The sequence below is a fragment of the Callorhinchus milii genome, unplaced genomic scaffold (genome assembly GCF_018977255.1).
Source record: "Callorhinchus milii isolate IMCB2004 unplaced genomic scaffold, IMCB_Cmil_1.0 Scaffold874, whole genome shotgun sequence".
Lineage (NCBI taxonomy): Eukaryota > Metazoa > Chordata > Chondrichthyes > Chimaeriformes > Callorhinchidae > Callorhinchus > Callorhinchus milii.
This window is the reverse complement of record NW_024705615.1, coordinates 1-5,080: the sequence shown is the minus strand read 5'-3', so window position 1 is coordinate 5,080 and position 5,080 is coordinate 1. Positions and strand designations below refer to the sequence as shown.

Genomic DNA, 5,080 nt, shown 5'->3' with positions numbered 1-5,080 from the left:
AACGAAAGAGACAGCCTGAAATAGAGAGACGGAAATATATAAACTGAGAGGGACTGACACACAGAGAGAGAGAGAGAGAGACTGTGAGAGAAAGTGCATCAGTTGTGTTCGCTTACAGCAGTTTAGCAGTGACTGAGGGTCGGGGCTCTCCAGCCGCCCGCACGCCCGTAGGCGGTGTGTGTCAATAACGGTCCCCAGAGCAGAGATGGGAGAGGAATCAGCATCAACATCTTTAATAATCAGTCACTACAGTGTCCAGAATATATTCCATATTACACAGACTGTGTGGACAGTCATTGCCTCAGTCAGTGTCACACTATCACTCTCAGCGCAGCTCTGATTCCCCACAGTGACCGCAGCTGTTTCGCTCCGTCTGAACTGAACCTATTCTTCAAAAGCCTGAAACACATTAAACAGGAAATAAACCCATGGGATAATGGTACAAACTGTAAACTGTTCATGTCGCAGTTTAATGAATAAATAAATCCCTTCAACCTGTTTCCATTCTGATACGCAGCCCTTTCTCTGTGTGTTTATCACATTAAACACTGACACAATCACTCACCAGATCTCCCCCAGACTGGTGCAGGTCTGTATGAGGCGGCGGAGAGCGGGGACAGAGCCGTCTGTGAATGAATTATACCTCAGGTCCAGGATCCTCAGTGAGTGGTCTGTACTGAGAGCGGAGACCAGAGCATCAGTGCAGCCATCAGTCAGTCTGTTGCTGCTCAACCTGGAGATCAGAGACACAGAGACATGACAGGGATCAGAGTCAACACAGTGGGTATAACCCACTGTCACTCACAGTTTGTTTGATGCCGGACAGGTGTAAGGGCGCACACACACACTAACACACACATGCAGCCACACACACATACAAACATACAAACACACATGCACACACACATAGACAGACACAGACACACACACAGATATATACACAAACACAAACAGCTCACACCCAAACCACACGCACACGTACACGAACCTTCATATACAAAGACACACACCAAACAACTATGTACACACAAATACACACACAATTATACACACAGACACACTTACAATCACACACAAACAAAGATGCACAAACACACACAAACATCATCGCACACACACAAGCACACACGTGCACCCAAATACACACAAGCAAACACACAAGCACACACAAAACAGACGCGTAGAAACATACGCAAAGAAACACACTGACACACACAAACACACACAGACACGCAAACACACACCAACACACAATCACAAACAACCAAACACAACCAAACACACAAGCACACACACACACAACCAAACACACAAGTACAAACACGCACACAAAAACAGACACACATGCACACACATACAAAAACATACAAATAAACAAGCTTACTCAGACACATGTGCACCCATGATACACACACAATCACAAACAAACGCACAGACGCAAACAAACAAAGGCGCACACAAACTTACATATAAAGACACAGGAGCAATCACACAAGCACACGCACAAACACACGCAAAAGCACACAAACACACAAGCACAAAGAAACACCCAAAAACACACAACCATGCACAAACATATACAAAAACAAATACAAACACATGCAAGCACACATACACACAAGCACATACCACAAGCATACACAGACAAACAAACACACAGAAACACACACACACAAATACACACAGACACACACACTAACAAACACACACATAGACACAAACACCCACACACAGACAAAAACACGGAAACAATCTCAGGCACACCCACAAGCACAAACACAAACACAGAGAAGCACAATCACACACACAAACAAACACAGACACACACAAATACATACACACAGAAAAGCAAAAACAAACACACAAACATATACCGAAACAAACACACAAACACAAGTACACACATACATAATAACACACACACAAACAAACACAGACCACATTGAAATACAAGCGCACAAAAACACATACACACATACACAAATGTGCACATACGCACAAATACACACAAACGGACACAATCACAATCGAACACACAAACACAAATGCACAAAGACTCACACACCATCGCACACAAAAACAAACACAGATACATAAACTGAAACACACGCACACAGGCACGCACACAGAAAAACACACGCACAACCTAACACACAGAAGCACACAGAAAAGTACACTCAGAAACAAACACAAATACACACAGGCACGCAGACACACAAACACACTTACACACAGACAAACACATGACACAGAGAAATACACACACAGACTCACAAACACAAAGCACACAGACACACAAACACACCGATACGAAAACGGAAGCTAAAACAAACATACACAATCAGATATACACAAACACACACTCCAATACACAAAAACGAGTACAGAGAAACACATGGAGAAAGAAAGATAGAGACACACGCAAACACGCAAACACACACAAAAAACTCAAACACACACAAACAAGTACACACAAACACACAAGTATACACAACAACACAAAACCACAAACACAAAAACACACAAGCATAAACGCAAAAAAGCTTGCGCACGCATGCGCACACACACATATATCGCACACAAACGCACACACACAACTGCACACACAAACAAACGCACACACAAACATTCCCAAAAAACACACACAAGTACATGCACAAACACACACACAAGCTAACACAAAAGCACAGACGCAAATGCACACAAACTCACACAAGCAGACAAAACAGACACGCATACACAAACATACACACACAAACATACACACACAAACAAATACACACACAGAAATACACACAGAGACACACACTAATACATACACACAAACAACCACACACAAACAAACGCAGACGCACACACAAAAACAAACACGCAAATATGCGCACAAAGAAACACAAACACACAATCGCACAAACACACACATAAAAACACACAAACACACACCGAAACACACACAGCGAAAAACAAGCACACAGAGGAACATACAGACACACAAACACGCACATACAATACACGCACCGATAAATTCACTCACACAAGCCCCAGACACAGAAACACACGCAATCACACACACACACACACAAGCATACACAAACATTCGCAAACACACACACAAACACACACGCAGGCGCGCACAATGGCACACACACAGAAACACACAAACACAGACACACTCAAAAACACACAAACACGAACAGAAGCACAAAATCACATTCAAACACATACACATACATACACATCCACACAAACACAAACAAATATACACACACAAGCGCATACAGGCACGCACGTACATACACAAACACACACACACAAACAAACACACAGAAGCACACAAACATTCACAAAAATATTTACAAACTCACACACACAAAATCACATACAAGCAAGCATACACGCTCAAGCACGCACACGCAAACACTGACACAAGCACACAGAAAAATATACAAAATCACACACAAACAGACACTTGCAAACACACCCATGCAAACACAAGCACACACAATGGCAAAAACACACACACACAAACAAATACCACAGAAACACACACACTCACACAGAAAGACAAACACGAAGACACACACACAGAAATACATAGCGAAACACATAGAAACACACAAAGGTCACAGACACACACTCAAACACACACAAGCCAACGCACAAACACAGAATCCAACACAAATACACACAAAAATGCACACACACTCAAACAAATGCACAAAAACAGATAGATACACACAGACAAACACACACAGAGATACACATATACTCAAAAAAGTTCAAAAAAACACACCCAGGGATACATGCACAGAAACGCACACACATACATGCACAAGTACATACAAACACTCACAAAAGCACACACAGGCAAATATATTCAGACATGCACACACATACACACACACAAACACACACCGACACACACAGACATACAAACTCACACACACAGCCACACACACAAACAAATACACACACACAGACACGCGCACACACATTAATCCATTTTGAGAGTTTGATGTAAACGATGACTTGTGGACTCACACTCTCACACCGATTCCTGTCACAATATTCAGCCGCACGATCAAACAGTCACAATAAACACATTGAGATATTGGAGTCATTCAGACTCTGGAGACACACTGCGTTACTTACCACAGTCTCTGTATTTTACACTCCGGGTTCCTCAGAGCCTCACATAGTCGCTTCACTCCACAATCTCCCAGATTATTATTATTCAGGTTCAGCTCCGTCAGTGAGTGGTTTGTGCTGAGAGCGGAGGTCAGATCCTCGGTACAATCAGCTGTCAGATTGTTACTGTCCAACCTGGAGATCAGAGACACAGAGACATAACAGGGATCAGAGTAAACACAGTGTGTGGACCCACAGTCACTAACAGTTTGTTTGATGCCGGACAGGATGTAGGAGTTGCACACATACACACACACACACGCACATCAGGATACACACCAAGACAGACACGCAGCCATCGATATACTCTTACACACACACATATAAACACATGACCCACATACAGATACACACAAACAGACACAGACACCCAAACACACACAGACGCGCACACATCGACACACACACAGACACACTGAAATACACAGATACGTATAGAAACAAACATACACAGTCATGCACATAAATAAACGCACACACACACACAAACGCACCCACGCAAACACATACGTCCGAAAATACACACAGACACACACAAACAAATACACAGACACACGAACGCACACAATACCCCACACTCAGAGAAACACACACAAACAAATACTCACATAGACACGCACGCAAACGCAACCACAAACACATGCAAACGCACATCCTTAAACACACATGAACGCAGAAATAAACACAAACAAACATACACAAACATACAGACAAACAAACACAAATACACACACACAGAAATACACAAACAAACAAGCATACACAAAAACAAACTCACAAACACGCACATGTACGCACAAACAAACACCACACACAAACACAAACATACAAACACACATAAAGCAGAAATAAATACACAGACACACAAAATCACATACAAACACGCATAAAT

General features: G+C 42.6%; 1 long non-coding RNA gene across 1 annotated transcript; it reads right to left on the bottom strand.

Annotated features, from left to right (window-relative positions):
* Positions 1-237: 237 nt before the first annotated feature.
* LOC103174291 lies at positions 238-4,183 on the bottom strand. The gene is made up of 3 exons (XR_006086189.1): positions 4,153-4,183; positions 566-733; positions 238-399 (listed from the first exon to the last, which is right to left on the bottom strand). It is a non-coding gene; the product is annotated as an uncharacterized LOC103174291 (long non-coding RNA).
* Positions 4,184-5,080: the final 897 nt, after the last annotated feature.